This window comes from Pezoporus flaviventris, unplaced genomic scaffold (genome assembly GCF_033815535.1).
Source record: "Pezoporus flaviventris isolate CSIRO_AGI_PZ_B2104156 unplaced genomic scaffold, CSIRO_AGI_Pfla_v1 ptg000013l, whole genome shotgun sequence".
In the NCBI taxonomy this organism is placed as follows: domain Eukaryota; kingdom Metazoa; phylum Chordata; class Aves; order Psittaciformes; family Psittacidae; genus Pezoporus; species Pezoporus flaviventris.
In genome coordinates, this window is record NW_026892561.1 from 40,064,792 (window position 1) to 40,082,957 (window position 18,166).

Genomic DNA, 18,166 nt, shown 5'->3' on the forward strand with positions numbered 1-18,166 from the left:
GATTTTGTAAAGGATAATCTGAGGATTCAGGCTTGGCTTTGCTCCTGTTTGAAATTGCTGTTAAAATACTGACAACTGTGCTGCTGGAGCAGGGGCCTGAGGATTGTGCCTTAGGTTTTCTCCTTATATATTTTTTTTCTTTTTTTTTAATTTTTTTTTTTTTTTTTAAAGAACTGGATCTGCGGCCAAAATACAGCATTAATGTGTTGAAGGAGATAGGTGTGTAGGTGAGTGCTCCTGATGGAGCACTGTGCGTGATATGTGCACCACACACAGGTTTGCAAGGATAAGCTGGATTTTGCCATGGGACGTGTTTTGGAGCACGGCCAGTGACAGATGGGTTTTGATGACCAGCTTTTCCATTATGAATGAAAGTGTAGTGTTTATTTATGCTTCTAAACCAGGTTGATGAAGAGCTGTTTGCAGTGCCAGGTGACATGCAGCTGTTGGTTTGTAAAGGGTTAAAAGATGGGGTTTCTTTGTGCTGTTACTAGTCAGGAAAGGAAAGTTGGGGGTGGTGATACCGGTATTTCCAGAAAATGAGAAATCAGGGGTTGCAAATTTGTCCTGCAAATTTCTGATCAGCCTCCCCGTTAATGCAAGGGTTTTGCTGTTGCCTTCTTTGCCTGCTGCAGTTCTTTATGGGCCAGTGTAGGGGCTTTAAGATGCTTTCCGGGCAGTATTTTGCTGGCAGTACTCCCTCTTAGCAAGCTGCCCTGCAAGTCCCCTGAGCTACCCATAACTCAGGAGCATGAAATTATTCCAGATTGTGAGTGCCCTTTTCCCTCCGAGTTTTCCAGTATTAGGTGTTTTCGCTCCTGCCCTCTCCCGGCCGCTGCTCAACAAAGCTGCGTATTGTGTGTGTCCTAACTGGGTGCTTACTGGGTGACTATGCAGCACTGCCATTTTCTTGGGTCCCTTGGCACTAAGGTTTCAGTGTCATTTTGCTGTTGTATCCTACTGCAGATGACTGCTTACTAATCAGACTGCTTGTCTGATTTCTTTGTTGATCCCCAGCAGAGCTGTTTGCCTTCTTTCAAGTCATGTATCCCTTTAGCCTTACTCTCATAGTCTCAGATTTCTGTAGTGCCTCATTTTCTACAGACGTGTGATCACTTGTGATTTTCTGACTTAAATTGTTGTCACTTTTTTTCAAAGTTGGCTTTTATCTGCTACTGTTGCAGACAACAGCTAAAACTGTACTGCTGAGATGCTCAGAAAACCTGTTGGCAAATGAGGTAATTCCAGAATTTATTCATCCCTTGCACTCTTTCCGCTGAGATACTTTCCTTACTAACAGATATGTTACTACTTTGGTTCATTGGGGGTAAAAGGAAGAACTGTTAGGGCTGGTGACCTCTGTGGTACCACAAGCCACGCTAGACAACCCTAGTGGTTCTTCAGTAGCTGTGTTTTTTGGAAAAAATAGCTTTGAAATGTTTTTGAAGGCTGGGTACAGAGTGAGACCCATAAATAGATCCTGTAAACTTGCTCTCCTGAGTTGCAGAACATCTCTCGGAGGGTCAGACCTAAAGACTGTGAGTTATTCATGCTGTACATATTGATATGTGAGGGCACTGCAGTGAAATTGTCACAAACTAAAACAAGCTGTGAATGGAAAAGCCATGCCAATGGAAATAAAAAGAGGGGGGCATGCCCCTAATAAATGCTGTGGTGTAATTGTTGTAAAAGTATGCATGTATTTACAGTAAAAAGGTCTCATTGCTGCAAAACTTCAGTCATATGTGTATTTTTACCCACTGTGAGCAGCCACCAGTGGCCACAGGCCTGTGCCCTGCATGGTAAGTAAGGGTCTGATTTCTTGCAGGACTGAGGCCTTGCTAAGTATTCAGTGTTTCAATGCACACGTATCTTTTCTGGAATTGAAAACATCTTTTATTTCCTGGGCTGAGCTGGCAGCCAGCACAGAAGACAGTCCACTTTATATTTGTCAATCCAGGGAGAAGTCTTGTGAGCATTTCTCATCTGTGAAGAATCTATAGAAAGTTAATTATCTCCCACTCTCTCTATTTTTTTTATTACTTAAATATGGCCATTCAGAGAGACATTTAATTCTTTAAATATGGTGAGGAAGGCGTTAGTGAATTAAGGATAGAGGATTTAACCCCGTGATTCCCGAAGCTTTGCTGGCAGACAGCTGCTGCTAATGGCTCATGCTGTGTGAGGATGCCTGGTCTGTCCTGGGAGGTGCTGTGGGAACATGCCCCCTGCTGCAGACCAGCCCTGGGCGGAGAATCCTGTCCTTCTGTGCCCCCCGTGCCTCTCGGTGAGGGGGATGCTGCCTGTGTGATGGAGGTTTTTTTGGGGTACCTGCCGAGGTTTTTACCTGTGGATCGTGATTTTTGGGGAAACCGTGATTTAAACTATTGCTCAGTGCTGCCATCTATGCAGAGTATCTTCAGGGAGAAGCGGCCTGGTCCTGATACATGTGTTAAGCTATTCTCTTTATTTTAATTAGTCTGATATAAGTTGTGATGTATGTGTGTAAAAGTGGGCCTTGATCATTTCTGGGCTTGGGTGAAACCCTGTGATCTAGGACTGTAAATAAACCCTTGGCAGTGAGTGAATGCTGAAGGGCTTTGGAAGGATCTTTTCAGATGATTCTTGTGCCGGTGTGTGGAAAACCAGGGATGTATAAAAGGTTCTTGTTGTAGCTGAGGAAATTTTTAAAGTCTGTAATGACATATTTTACTATCAGATTTTCTTAATTATTACAGTTCTACCAAGAAAATTTCTTGTGTAAATTGTGGCAGCCTATTTCACTAACTGAATATCAGGTCTATTACTCTATGAACTTGATAATTAGTTCGTAATCTGTGCATAGGCATTTCATCCTGGCAGTTTTCTCACAGGGAATAATTTGCCTTTTATTTGTTGAGGGTGTTTTTTTTTGGTGAAAACAGAACTCCCATTCATGATGGGCACAGCAAATGTAGTAAAACACTATCATAGCTGGGATTTGTTGTACACTATGGATTTATGTCAAGAATGTTAATGATTTGTTTATGAATAAGTGGGCCTGTAGTATTGTGAAACAGTATCTGGCAAGGCTGCTGAATGGACATTTTGAGAGCAGAGGATTCTTGAACTGAATAAGCTGTAGGTATTTGTATGTCTCAAACTAGTAATAAGTAAGCTTATGGATTTTAACAGTAGTGTTTATTTAATGCATTATCATTGTCTACAGTGCTCATCTGGCATATGTATGGTGACTTGATAACAAGCAAAGAGGTTGTTAAGTATTTTTTAAGGGCAGTTAATCTCCTTCTCGTGGGCTTAGGTTAAAAATAAGGTTTTCTTCCAGAAAGCATCACAAAACTGCAAGCCAAACAGTGTGATGTTTGCAGTCTCAGTGTGGATCAGGAAGGCACTGTGATTTTGCAGTGTCTTGCTTGGGAGTAGCACCTAGTTTACCAGAGCCACCACCTGAGTTTCCTGAGGGAATTATCACTTGGCTGTCAGTATGTTGTATGGTCCCATGCATGTATCTTTGTAATGAGGGCTTGGGAGGAGTTTACCGCTTCCTTCTGATCCTTGTTTTCTTGGAAAGAAACTTACTGATGGGTAGGGGAGGTGCTTCATTCCCATATTATGTGAGTCCAAAGTCTGGTATCTCCTGTGTGTTGGGGAGTACTTGCGGGAAGTGAAAACAGTTCCTCGAAAGAATACTTTGAGGACTAGATTATACATCCTCCCGGCTTACTAACTATTCCTTACTTTGTTATAATTTGCATGGCTAGGGTGTGCCATCTGATCAGTGGGATATCAAGTCAGCTGACCAAGAACCCATGTCCAGCAGCACAAAGTGAGAGCTCTGTCACTGTTTTGGGCTCAATTCCTTAATCAAACCAATGTGTGACTTTTCATGCTATGTAAACATCATAAAGTTTCAAAGAAAGAAAAAAGATTGGAATATTTATCTTCAACGGTTCTTCCTGTAATGAGTTTTATAGCTGCGTATATGGGTGCAAATGCTTAACCTGAAGAAAGGGTTGTCACTCAAGTGGAATTAATGCATTTTTAAATGTAGCTAAGCCTCTTGGAAAAACAGCAGGTAGAAGATGATGTCTTTGTCGCTGTAGCAGGAAGATTTGTCATGTGACTTCATGCACCATAGGCAGCTGAGCCCAAAATTGAGGGACTTCAGAGGTGGGTTTGGAAAGTGTAAGAGACAGTTAGTAGTGTGCATCTGGGCTGCTGTGCAAGGCATGACTAATCTCTGCCTGATAAATTATGGCATTTCTTGAAATAGTGTCTTGTAATTTCTAATGAGCTGGGCTATCAGCTGTGCATCAGTGGATCGTTAAAATGAAGCAAGAATTGCTTTAACATTAAAACTTTGCCTGGGGGACTTCACTAAGAAATTAAATGAATATAATACAGTAAGACAACCTTGCTTCTTTGCTGTGCTGTTTTTCATACTGAGTGCGGTTTTGAAAGTTGAAACATGTACAGATGGAAAGTAATGTTCAAATGGGAATGGATTTGGAAGCCATGCAGTGTTCTCTCCCTTTGAACATGGATAGGGAAGAGAGGTAAGACACAATTTATTGAGATGCAACTCTTATAGAAACATTGGATTTCCTCTAAGTACGGTTTGATTGTGTGCCAAACGGAAAAGAGGCTGAAGCCAGAGCACTTTGTGTGCTGAACTGGAGGAGAATCTCTTCCAATCTGAATGGGCTAGGGAAAAATGAGCCTTGTATTGCTTGTTCCTTCTGCTGTGTATGCACACATAAAGCTAAAGATAGCTACCTCCTATGACAATTGATCATGATGATGAAGCAGCTGTAGGGGGCATTTGGGCTATTTACAATCTAACCTACTATGGGGCAGCAACACTCTGGGAGTTTTTTATGCAACCTGGGGCAGCTGGCATGGGTTGTGTAAGTAGCCCTGCCACGTTACCCTGAGATTTAACCCTGCATCCTATGTGTTATTTCTTCAATGGTGCATGTATTGCTTATGCCGTTTTCAAAATTGTCTCCTGTTTCTTCCCCAAAATTTTCTTGTCTGAGATGGTATTTTAGCAAATAAATACTGCTATTTATTTGCATGTTACTCCCATTGTCCAATACGGCCGGGTGCATTCAGGGAGGAAGGCAAGAGGGAAACTGTGCTACCGCTGATGAACTAATTTGTTTTCTAGATAGATGCTTGCACCCTCAGATATATACTGCACCATTAAGCACTATTAAATATTGTCAGCTTCACAGTAGAGTGCATTTGTGATTTGTCCACCATGTAAGCAGAAAAGGCAATGCCAAATCTGCTTCAAAAGTGGCTTTACTCTGCTGGGTTGGGAATATCAGTGATAGCGACCAGAGTCTGTTAATTTCTGACTATAATGGTGATAAAACATGAAAGTGGACTTGCTTATGTCGTAGGGCAGGAGTTGGAACTAAGCACTTTTCTACAGATGCCTCAGGGAAAATAGATTATAACCACAGCCCTGTTTCATGTGCCGGTTGAAGCTGGTTTCCTTTTAGTCTTTATACTAGTGATAGAGCACTGCATGGATTATTATGGTTTTCAAATAATTTCTAACCTTTATTTCAACAAATTAATTCTTGTTAAAAATCAGTGTTTAAGCAGATGCATTTATAGATTTTGTGTTGTGCCACAGTCAAAACCCATGGTCATCCTTGATGGATAGCTACTGCATACACTTGCCTGGCTTGAACAACAGAAAATGTTGGTAGTTTGTGTTCCTGTTTCTGCAGGGAGATACTGTAGCTCTTCAACCTGTGATTTTTCTCCGTTATGCTCATTGTAGTGTGTATGACACTGAGGTGCATGTGATATCCAAACGGCATTTAAAGATGGGAAAAAGCAAAACTTGCAACACTTCTGTTATGGTGGTTGCTGGATTGTACCCAGGAGGGAGCAGGCTTTGTTGAATGATCAAAGGTCTCCTGCACTCATCAGCTGCTCAGAACGGAGCAGACATGTTTATCTAGCTGATTGTCTTGTAAAACTATAGATTTGGCTTGTGCAAATAGCTGTGCATGCAAAACTTGACGGATGTTATTTCAGAGGATTTTCTAACGTCATTTGAAAATCTGTTCAAGGCAGAGAACCTGGGATCCAAAATCGAATAAAAATCAAACAAGGAAACCTTCTTCTCCTTAAAGCCATCTAAGACTGAAAATAGTGTAGTTGGATTAAAGGTCAGAGCAGAATTAGCAGTAATAAATTAACATGGAGTTAAAGACCCCTCTCGGATTCTGTGACTTCAGTTAACAGTATGCCCAGACTTTCTACTTCTGAGGTTATCTGTTTCAAGCTTTGCTGCTGGACTAAAATGTCACACTTTTTCTTTCTTCTAAATAATGGTAATGCTTGGAAAGCAAGACAACAGCCCTCTGTCGTGTAGCTCAGAATCAGCCCTCAGGAAGAGAAGTGTCTGTTTTGGGCATTCAGCTCTGACTGCCCTCTGACTTCCCAAGTGGAGCCCTAAAAGCAAAGCCTGATTTTGTGCCCACATGGAACGTTTTGTGCTGAGTGTTCTTGACTAACATGTAGGTAGAGATGCTTTGCAGTGGGCAGCCTTGAAGATCTCAGCAGCTGATGGAAATGAAAACTGATGGAAGTGAGTGGTGACAAGGCAGAAGTCTTGTGTAACTGTTGCATTGTTCCCTGTACACCATATAGCTTTACTGAGAGAAGCCCTCCACTGCAGTTCCTTTATGACGGTGGTGCTCCATCTGAGTTATTAGCCTGGATGATCCTAGCTCAGAGGTTGGTATTTACTTTAATTGCTTCCTAAATGATCCTTGCTTTGCAAAGGTAAGAAACAGGAATAAATCCTGTGAGCTAGACAGTTACTTTTCCTAGAAGTATTTGTGGAAGGAAACTGAGCCATTCCCTAAAAAAGTCTTCTACGTATTCTTCCATTGCAGAATTGTGTCTGGCTAATACAGAAATGGCATTGGAGTTTCATATGGAATCCATCTGCCTAGTATTTGCTCTTGGGCTTCCCCTCACCCTCCTTTTTGGCCATATTACTGTCATTGGCATAACTTAGTTCGGCTTGCTGATTTTTTTAATGCAAATAAAATTTATAAAAAAATTATAAAAAACCTAAAAAATATACATGCAAATATCTATAAGTCTAAAAGAATTAATTATAATGTTGATAACCCTTATGCTTAGTGGTCAGAATGTAAATACCAAAAGCTGCAAATCTGGGCAGAGGCATGCTGTAAAAAACATTGTCACAAGATTAAGCTGTAGAAGACACATTTTTGCCTGTTAATCTACTGGATTTATTTTGACAATTATTTATTTGTGATGGTGGTTGTCAAAGTGGAATTTTTAACAGTCTTGGTATAATTATAGAAGACTGAATTTCTAAAGCTGCTCAAACATTTTTACATCACAGTTGTGTGGGTTTTTTCAGCCAAATACATGTTTTTTTTTATAATTAAAAGAAGTATTAGTCTTGAAGCTTTTTTTTCCCCAGGGGAATGACTGATTGGCATTCCCAAGATTAAATACTTCAATATTTTATCAGAAGCTCCTAAACTCTTTCACTCCCTTCTCTTTCAGGGTAAATAATTTATATTTCAGATGCATCAAGTCTGATAAAAGTCACCTTGTTAACATCTCCTGTAGAATTACAGCCCTGTGCTTTGAGAGATGCTGGAATAACCACATCAGTAAAGTTTCTAAATTAAATTGAATGGGGCAAAGGAAGAAGACAGTGGGGAAATGCTGGGCAGGCAGTTCATTTATATTGATTTTGTTGGTTCTTTCACATCTGTTTAACTAGCTGCACAATGCAGATATAGTGGAGACCGTGGATGTCATGGCTATTCAGAATATTTCGATCATGTTGTGTTACAGGAGCATACATTAGATCTGCATCTAGAGAAGTTTAGGGCCTTAAGAGCCCAGGCCCTTTTTCCTGGATGTTGATGTCCTATATTATTTAATTTCTCCTAAGCCTTAAACAATGTTAAAATGTTGTTTACAGTAATTGTCAGGGTTTACACCAGGAAACATATAATAATAATAAAAACACCTCCCATTTACATTCCTGTTTCTCCTGCAAATTCATTTCTCGAAGTTGAGACAAACTTGATTTTTTTCAACACAAAATTATTTAAATTGTAAAGTGGCTGAGAATGGATGGTATTTAAGGTGGTCAGTAATCAATGGAGGGGAAAAAGGGTTGAGGCTGTACTGAATAAAAGGCTGTTCCTCTGTTGCTTTGGGGGATTGTTTATTCTGCAGCTGTTTTCTGTGTGGAAAATTTGCAAGTCATTGCTGTGTTGAACAAAGTTTTGAGCAGATTGGACAAAAGTGAGAGTATAATTACTAGAAAAAGAGGAAGTAGCTTTCACGATGTAAGGAGATTGAATGATAATGCTTGTACAGGCCTGAAGTCTTCCAATTTTGCTGGCCTTGCTGGAAGGCAACAGTTGGATAGTTTTGAGCTCTTCTGTTTTCTGCAGTTAAACAGTTTAACATCTCCATCACTTGATGCTCCTCGTTTCATTGCTGACTCAATTATAAGACTGAAATAGCAAGTAAGTTAGTACCTTGAAAAGTAGTAGTAATTCTTCATGTAGGTAGCACATGTAAAGGTGAGGGTAGTTCTGTTCCTGTTGAACTTCAGATTTGTTTTGCCACAGATTTCTGTGGAAGCAGGGATGTTTTTTTTTTCATGGCATACGGGATTCCTAAAGACTGGGATTTGGTTATGAATGAGCACGTATTTCCAGGGTGGGATTATTTCAGTTTGTTTAATCAATTGTGGATTCCTCCAGAGTGACGCTGCAGTGCCTGTGTGAGGAGCTAGCTCTTTTTAATTGGCACCATATGTAGTGGCAGATAGTATATTAACCATGCCTTGGGGGAATAAAGGTATCTGGTTGGATCTCATGGTGCATATTTAATAATTTATTTTCTGGAGGGATTTGCTTTTGTTTTGTTTTTTTTCTTCGTTCTAAGAACTGTAGATACGAATGCATGTGTATAAGCACTCGCATTTTGAAACTTTATACCCAGCTGAGGGATTAGTTAAGCTTCTGCAAAATTGCATGGACTTTGCTGACAAGTAAAGAAGAAGAAACTGAGGTTTTACCTCCAGAGAAGCTGGAGTTTCTGAGTATGTCTGGGTTTGGGCACTTAAATTGCAGGGACATGGAAGCTTAATCTCCTTTCTTGCCAAGCACTAAGGAACTCGTCCTTTGAAAATCAGAAAAATGGAAACATCAGAAAAGCTTAATTACTTTGAAAAACCTTGAAAACACCATGCAGGTTTAACCTCCATAACTGGAGGATGTGGATATGAGAGGGCTGTCCTGTCCATGGGTGCCTTAGCTTAGCCCCAGCAAAGGGCAACACTGTCCTCAGCCACTTTACTTGACTCATTCTCCACTGGAAAAAAAGAGAGTGATTTTGCATCTGGTTGCTTTGGCTCAGTTTAACCAGTAGGGTAGTTGTGGGAGAAGCAGGAATGTAAATGAGTTGGTTTGATTTTTTTTTTTTTTTTTGTAAAGGTTTCTTGGTACAAATCCTGTCAATTATCCAACTCTTGAGCTTTGCTGAATTAATGGATGCTTTGTAGAAGAGTAGTTTTGATCACTTTCTTCTATAGGCTTCCTTATTCCTGATGTAGGCTCTCTGATGAGCTACTCTTATTCACAGCTTTGAGCAGTGGGAAGACTTACCATGTGAAGTCCCCTGGGAATAGGGGTTATGCAGTTGCATTGCAGAGGGACCCAATTTTTCTCTATGTTTTGCATCACCTGCTCAGAAGTTTGCATAGATATAAATCCTGGCAGAGTTCCCTCATGCTGAATAATTTGCTGGTGGAGGCATGAAAGGAGTAATACTGCACAATATTAAATGCCTGTGAGTGTAGTTAGGCCTGGGAAAGTCTCCTTGGGGAAGGTACATGTGATGTGATAGCAGTGCTGGCCAATTGTAGTTCCTCTGGAGATGCTCTGAAGCATGTGCTGATGGTGCTCATGGTGATGTGTGGAGAGAGGGAAGGCTGAAACCGTCAGGCTTCTTTGCTTTCTGCAAGGTTTTGGGGGGATGCACTCTGATGGAAGCTTTCCAAAATGGCTGACTTGCTGAAGAAGTAGATGTGTTCACTTAGAGGTGGCTTGTGTCCGTGGAAAGTAGGAGGACTCCTTCTCTGAGACCCTCAGGAATGCTGGGCTTAAATCCTAGAGGTGTTTCAGACCTGGAAAAGGCAGTGCTGTAAATCAGCATCAAAGAGCTCAGTGATAAAATGGATGGCTTTAGAGGAAGGAGTGGATTGGCATTATCTTGTAACTGTGAATAGAGTAGTTCATTAGGCCAAAAGTTGATTTAGTTTATATTTAAGCAATTCATTAGCTTTTTTCTTTCTTTTCTTTTTATTTTTTTTTTCCAGATTTTTTTACCCTTTGTTTCTGCATGGTATTTGGCGCAATGATACATCTAGCAAATAATCGGTACAAATTCCCTGTTCGTAACAGGCACCTGTGTCATCCAGTCTCAGAGAACACGTCTTAGAAAGGGAAGAGAGAGGTCACTGAACTACAAAACTAAACAAGTTACTGATTCATGACAAAAACTGAAGAAGAGTGAGAGATTGAAATGATAGTTTTGAAAGGGCTGTATTGGGGAATGCTGTGGCTGGCAGGTATTGTATGAGATGGGCTTGCTCTGCCAGGCACAGAGTGAAGAAAAAGAACTTTTAAAAGCATCCTCTGACACAGAAATTATTGGAAAGCCTCCAAGAGCAAATTGAAAACGCAACAGCCGTCTTCATGCTGCAGGATTCCATTGTTTTAATATTGGGCCAACTACACCAAATAATACATCTACTGGAAACTCATGTTAGGGGAAGAATATGTTGGAAAGCAGCTAAGGGGTCAACTCAAAATCAGAGTGAATGAACTTGACATATCTGTGCTGCTGCATGTGCTATTTTTTCTTCTTGTCGGTTCCCTTTTCTAATTTATTTTTTTGTGGGTATTTATTTATTTATTTGTTTTTTTTTGTGTTAACCATTTGTCTTGTCTTGGGCTTGTATCTTGCCTGCCCATTTGTCCTGAAAAATGCTGGGGCTGATAAATACCTCTGCTTGCACAGAGAAATTCTGGCATATTGGTACTTTTGAAATTGTAACCTAGTTTAAAATTCCAGGCTTGCATACAGACCCAATTCTTTTGGGGAGGTACTGCTTCTCTGGTGATGAGAAGATGAACAGCAGATAATGGGGATGACTTTAGCTTCCTTTAGTGCTGTGTTATGAAGCTTCCCAGGCAGATTTTGGTTGCTGAACTTCTCAATTTAGTTTGAAAACCAACATCATCAGGGATGGGATGGAAGAAAAAGGCAGTTATTACTGCAAGTATAAACGATATTTACAATGATTGTATTTAATAAAATACACAACAAAGCTATCTTAATTGGGTTTGGGTGGCATGGGAGCTGGTTCAGTTGTGACAAAGTTACTAAAATTTGAGAGTTAACACTGATTTCTGGGGCCAAAAGTTTGGAAAGCAATTATTTATGAGAGTAGTTCAGTTGATACACTGGTGAAAATCATTATGTTTTATTTCTTTTCATGCTAAAAAAAAAATATTCTGATATAAAATATATGCCATGAGCATCAGACGTGGGAAACTATAACTCATTTAAAAATGTATTTAAGTCATCAGAAGATAATAAACTGTAAAAGCCCAAATCCGAACAGACATATTTAGATGTTCATGTTCCATCCATCTGTCTAATTTCTACTGAAATAATGGACTGGGAATTTAGGTACTGTAACATATAGAGTGATCAGAGAACTTCTTATTGTAGTACTGTGATTTCTTTTACCTCCTCCAAAGACATTTTAGGGAGGTCTTATTTTATATTCATGACTATGAATGTCCTGAAATACCAACTTCTCCTTACTTGAATGTGAATTTCCATAATGGGACTTCAGGTTTTGAGCAATTATGGCTAAATTGGGAACTAGTCTCTGAATATCCTGTATATTCAGATTTGCTTAGGTTGGGGGGTTTAGCGTGGCTGAGTGTAGAGAGATGTTAGAGGATCAGACATGAAAATCTCATCTGGCTATGAAGTTCCCCGCAGTTTGGAGGGTGTTTGTATCTGGGATTGTGTTTTGTTTGGGCAGTGATCCTGCTGATTGGAATAGCATAAGCTTGGCAACAGAACGGAGGCATCCAGCCAGAGCAAACTCAAAGTACACAGGGTCTGAGAACAAAACGTTTCACATGAATTAAATTGTGAAGAAACAGAAATTCTTCAAAATTGTAAGAAAACAAGGCAATGTGAGCATCATCATAAAGGCAGCTGTGTGATCAGGCCTGTTGGTAGGGAGTGCAAGTTTTATTTGTGAAATCTTGACAGTGGTGTGTTTTTAAGAGATACATCTTACCAGTGCAGGAAGAAGAATATTCCTGAAGAAAATGGTATTTGAGTGAGATGGAATAACTCTCATACTTGCACGCAAAGATCAAGTAGCATCTTTGCTGAAAGGCTTTTTGACACCCAACTGTTTTCGATTTCATCTGTACCATACGCTGCAGTTGGGCTTGCCATTCTAATAAGGTTCTCTGTGTCCTTGTTATGCTTTTCTATCTTCAGAGTCCCCCTTTCTTTCATCTGTCTGTTTTTTTTCTGTATATTATTGTTTTTTTTTTTCATCAGAGCTTTGTCCTCAATGCCTTGTTATGGTCAGTAATGGCAGAAGAAGTCCAGGAGGGTCTCTGTGCCTGGTAGTAGGCAGCGTTGCTTGCAGCCAGTTGGGTGCTGCCTCTCCTGGCACTTTCCCCAGTCTTGCACCTTGCTTGCTCTGATACTGTTTTCTGCTTGGTCATACAGATTTTAGTTTACCCTTGCAAATGTGATTACTTTTTTTTCTGTGCCAAAACTCTCCCTCTGTCCTCTCTGATCTCTCTTCTATGCTATCTGGTGAGGGTTGGTAGGAGCAGGGGGACATGGGGGGAGAAATGGTAGCAAGCACTGGTTCAGTTCTGATGTACAACTGTGCAGACATACTGAGTTGTGCTAAGTTGTGCCATGGGCCTGCCCGAGTTCCTTTACTTCCAGAATGTGTCACAGGTTGCTTGCAGGCAAGTCTGTCTCACTGTTGTGCCTGTTGCCATTTTGTTGTGATTGAGAGACATAATTTCAGACATAATTATCTGCTTTTTCACCTAAATAGCATCTGTTACCTGAAAGAGATTGAAGAGATTGGGTTTGATAGGCTGGCAAAATATAGCTCTTGACATGCTAGATGAGATAAACTTTTTATAACCAGATTTCTGAAGCTGGATTGGTTTTAAGAAGATTACTTGGGTTCAGATCTGCTTGAGAATAAAGAGTCTTGACGTGATCTTGGATTTGTGCATGCCAGTCAGTTTTGTGTTATAGAGCAGGTGGCTGATGGGATGATTTCTGACTCTGATTAAGTGCTTCCATCCCCTCTATAGAGGGTTTTATTGTAGTGTTCAGTACCATGTTTATATGAACTGCTAGTTAGGGATAAATACAGTAAAAAAAAAATATGGGGGAGGGAAAGTATTTAAACTGTGTTAGCAATATTTTATTAACAAGAAATGGATAGGTTTGTGACATCTGTACTGGGTAACATTTGCTTTAAACAAAACAAAGCCTTGAAATGGATCAGTTTTCCTATGTGTCAGAATTCTTGGGCTTGGGATGGCGTGGTCCTCGGGTCACAGCTGTGCTCATGTCACTGATGGTGTAACCATATTGCTAAAGCACTGCCATGTTGTCATCTCTGATCATGAGTAAGAGAGTGGTCTTGTAGCTACAGACTGGTTACACTGGTAGTCAAATTCCACTGGGAACAGGAGAAAAGGGACATTTGGACTTCCTAAAATTCTCTAGCAGTTCATTGCACTTGCTTGTGTCTTTCACTTTCTCCTAGGCTGCTGTGGGATGCTGTTGAAAAGTTTTGGTTTCAGTCCAGAACTAAATGGATCTCAAACACAGAGGAAGTACTTGCACTGAAGTAGTAAATTATAGAGGTTGTTTGTTGGGGACTTATCTCTTGCTGATGCTTTAATGTAGATTTCATCTGGGAAGTCCTTGTAGGTGCTGTAGAAGGGTGAGTTGCCCAGACAATTGCTTCTCATTCTGGCAAACTGCTCTTTCAGAGTCTTTGAAGTATTAGAATAACTGGTTTTCACAAGTCAACATTGTATCATTTTGGGGTTTGCACTCAATGTGTCTTTGGCAAAATTTGGCCACATACAGGTCATATCTGGAAACAATTAGGCCAGTTTATGTAGTTTTGTCCTGGTTATAATGATGATGTTAAGAGATAATGGGGGCTGAGGTCTTGTCCCAAACGGTGCTGAAGACTGTTGCATTCACAATATCACAGCCCGATTAGCCTGTAAACTCTGTTAATTTTGGTCATCCCCTATTGCTGGATTGCAGATTACGTTTCCCCTCTTTCTTGACATTTATTTTTATATTCACGTCCGATATATAAGCCTTTCTTAAATTTATTGAATTTGAGTTTTTATTTTATTTCCATCATGAAAATTAAAAGATCCACTGAGTCCAGTCTTGACTGCTGAGTCGTCAATATAGTGAACAGCAGTGACTGTTTAGTTAAGACCTGAAGATGAAGAATTTGGCAGAAGTAGTAAGCATTATTATTACAAATTGTCAGTGCATACTTTTCCAAAGCATGTTTAGTTGTATGGAATCACAGTTGTTTTCTCCAAGACATTTCGCCTGAATTATGACAGTGACTGCATTTTTGCTGACAAACTTAACCAAAACCCAGATGCTGTTAATTTTTAGTTTTAACAGCAATAGAAATTTGCCTGAACTAAATATATAGCACTTGAAATTTGAGAACTGAATGTTGTGAAATAGGTAACCTAGAGTTAATGTGTGACTGTTGAGCTGAAAACAAAGTATACATTGAAAGCAATTTAGAAATCTAGATTCTTATATTCAATTAACCTGTAGCTAAGAGGGTTAGTGATGATAGTATTTTCATTGAAAATTGATTTCGTTTTGACTTTGAAGGTCACAAAGAAGGCAAGTATAACTTCTGTAGTGGCAGTCTTGGCCTGCTATGGGTTTGTGCTACCAGTTATACACCCTTCAGTTTTCTTCTATAAAAGAAAATATAGAGGGAGAGGGTGCCATTAAAACTGGTAAACTAAGCAAAAGAAAATGATGGAACTTGAATCCTTGAAAAAACGAAACGATGGGTTTTTATTAGGATAATTTTCCAATGTTATTAGGGGCTTTGTTTAAATTGTACTCTGAATTATTCCATGTTCAGCAAATTTTACTTTGAATTATTACATGTTCAGCAAATAGGAAAATACAATACTAATTACAGCTCTCATCCTGTCATTGGTAATTAAAGTATTTTTGTTTGCTCAAGGAATTTTGAAACTTGCTGCCAGTTTCTTACTGTTATGTTGTTCCTTGCATCTTTCAAATGTCAAGTGTATGTCAGTAGCACCATCTAAATAGATAAAAGGATGAATGATATGCAGTTTTGAATTGTAGTTACCGTCATGTCAGCTAAGAATATCTGCTTTTGATGATTTTCAGTATAAGCACTACCAAATGAACCCAGTAGTTCTGGCACATAAAATGTGAACAGTATAAAGTTCCCTGAACCTTTTTTTTCAGTGAATTGCCAAAGTCATGCTTTTCAGGAGCTTAGTGAACTTAAAGCACTTTCAAGAAATATTCTGGGTTCACAGCAGCAAAGAGCTAATGCATCTTCTCAAAAAATACATTGGCTACTGTTATAGGTCAGCATTTGCCAACAGTTTCTGTGGGAGATGCCAGTTTGGAGTGGAAACTAAGAAATGGGTTGAGCGAAGCACTTTATCCTGTTCTTGGTGTAAAGCACATGAATAATCCCATTGACTACCCACGTGTGCTTTACTGGGACTGCTCACATAGTGAAAGTTAGGCGTGTGTTTAAATAACTTGCTTATTTGGGGGCTCACTGCATGATGTCTCCTGGCAGAGAGATTTTCTTATGGCAGCTGGCACATCACCTGTGTGCAGGGAGAACAATGCTGTCTGCACTAGCCATGCAGTCCAAAGCAAAAGCCTATTTCTGTGTCCACCCCCAGTCCGTCCTGCACTTTTCTGGCAACTAATTATCTGTTTGCTGCCAATTGTGCTCTAGTGTTTTTGGCGCCCAACCACTCCAACTTGCTGCTCATACAAGCATTGAATTGCCTTTGTAAGGCAGAGAGTAGTCTTTTCCTTGTTTAAGACTGTCTATGTGGTTGTTACAACATGAAAAAAAGTAGCTCATTGTTATAGTTTTCCTTGGTTTTGGTCAAATTGTGCTGTCTCTGTCAGTAATTCCGCTGAAGTTGATACTGATGCTAGCAGAAGAGAACCACTACTTCGAAGATCCAAGCTTAGTGGTGAGAGAAGCTAAACGGAGTTTTTTCCATCTATTGAGTAACTAATGGAAGCAGTGTTCTTTATTTGAGAATCCCTGTAAACAGATCATCTAGGGAAATGGAGCTCTTTCAGCATGGAGGGAGGGAGAAGTTAAATGCTGAGACAGGATCTTCTTCAAACTAATATTTTGTGACCATTATCTCTGCTTTGATCCAAACTTATCTACCAGCAAAATAATACAACTTCAGGTTAAAAATACATTTATTAAATTTTCCACTTCTGCCTTCCTCTCCCATCACCTACATGCCCAAGGCAGCAGATGACCTTGGACGCAGCATTTTCCCATGCTTGAAAAGAGGCCAGTTACAGATGGGGAATTGCTGTGACCTGGGCACGGCAGGTCTCCAGCACCCTCTCCTTGTGCACATTTCTCCTCAAGAAATACCACTTCTGCAGCAAGTTAGCACAAACTTAGAGCCTGTGTATAAAAGCAAGTCACGCTAATAGAGAGGGCTACAGTTATAGTAGACAGTGATTAGTTTATGGGACCAGCAAGCCCAGTGTTATGGTTGGTAATCAGCGATGCTACTTCAAACTCAGGATCTCAAACTTTAAGCTTGCTTTACACTCATCACATCTGGTTTTCTGTTATTTAGCCTTTGCTAACAACCTCACCAGAAAAGCCTAGGAAATTCAGAACAAAAGGCTGTTAGTTGCAACTGAAAGGTTTAAATTAAATAGGTTTTCTCAGTAAATCTAGTAATCCTGGCTGGGAAAGTGCTGTTATCTTCAGAAGCATGTGTCAACAAATATTCTTTAATGTATAATCATCTCAAATGAAGTAGTCTTTTGTGGAGCTGTGTTCAGGATAGAGTGAATGGGATAAAATGTAATATGAACCAGATGAAAAATAATATAAGTAGATTTTTTCACTGGGGTGGAAACTTGAATGCTTTCACAAACAGGACAGAAGCCATCAAGTATTGCTCTAACAGGCTGCAACTTCATGTGTGAGGAAGGAAAACAAGTACTGTTTTCATAGGTTAGTGTTTATGCCTTGAATATGCTTATGAGAGTCTTTAAGGTGCTGTGGATCCAGTATCATAATAATTATTAGACGTAAACACTGATGAGCTAAGGATTAAATTGTTTTAGAAGTGTATTAATAGGCTTTCACTTAGATAATGGTAAATTATTTATGACTTAAGTAGGAAGCTTTTTCCAAGAAAATCTCATGCATTTTCAGTGGAATACTTGAATCTACAAAAATCCATATGAAACCAGCATAGTATCTAAATAGTTGATTCATCCTCTGTGTATAAATAAAATATTTAATACACACTTTCCTCACTTAAGGCATAGGACTGAAAAGCAAGGACCTGAGTTGATTTTCTAGCTCTGATAGAGACTTCTTGTACAGTTCTGGGAAATCACTTAGCATCTCTCTGTCTGCAAGCCAGACCCTGTAGTGTTTGTCTGCCTTGTTGAGGAAAGGGGTGACTGCAAAAGAAGTTAAGAATCTCCCATCAGAAGACAGAACAAATAGTTTGGTTTTGATGAAAGTGATCTGGAGTCATTGCACATATGTCTAATAGCTGCTGATTTATAAAAGTTAAATTATGAAGCTTTAATAAATGCACATTTCTTTAGACAGTGCTGTAGCATGTTACTAGCTGTGAATACTACATTGATTTCCTTCATATCTGCAAATTTTCCTCCTAAGATACGTAGTAGCAAGTGAAAATGTTCA

At 39.6% G+C, this 18,166-nt stretch overlaps 1 protein-coding gene across 3 annotated transcripts in view; it reads left to right on the plus strand.

Annotated features, from left to right (window-relative positions):
• The window catches only part of PID1 (phosphotyrosine interaction domain containing 1), an 87,639-nt gene that overhangs the window by 15,392 nt on the left and 54,081 nt on the right, over window positions 1–18,166 (plus strand). The window lies entirely within an intron of this gene.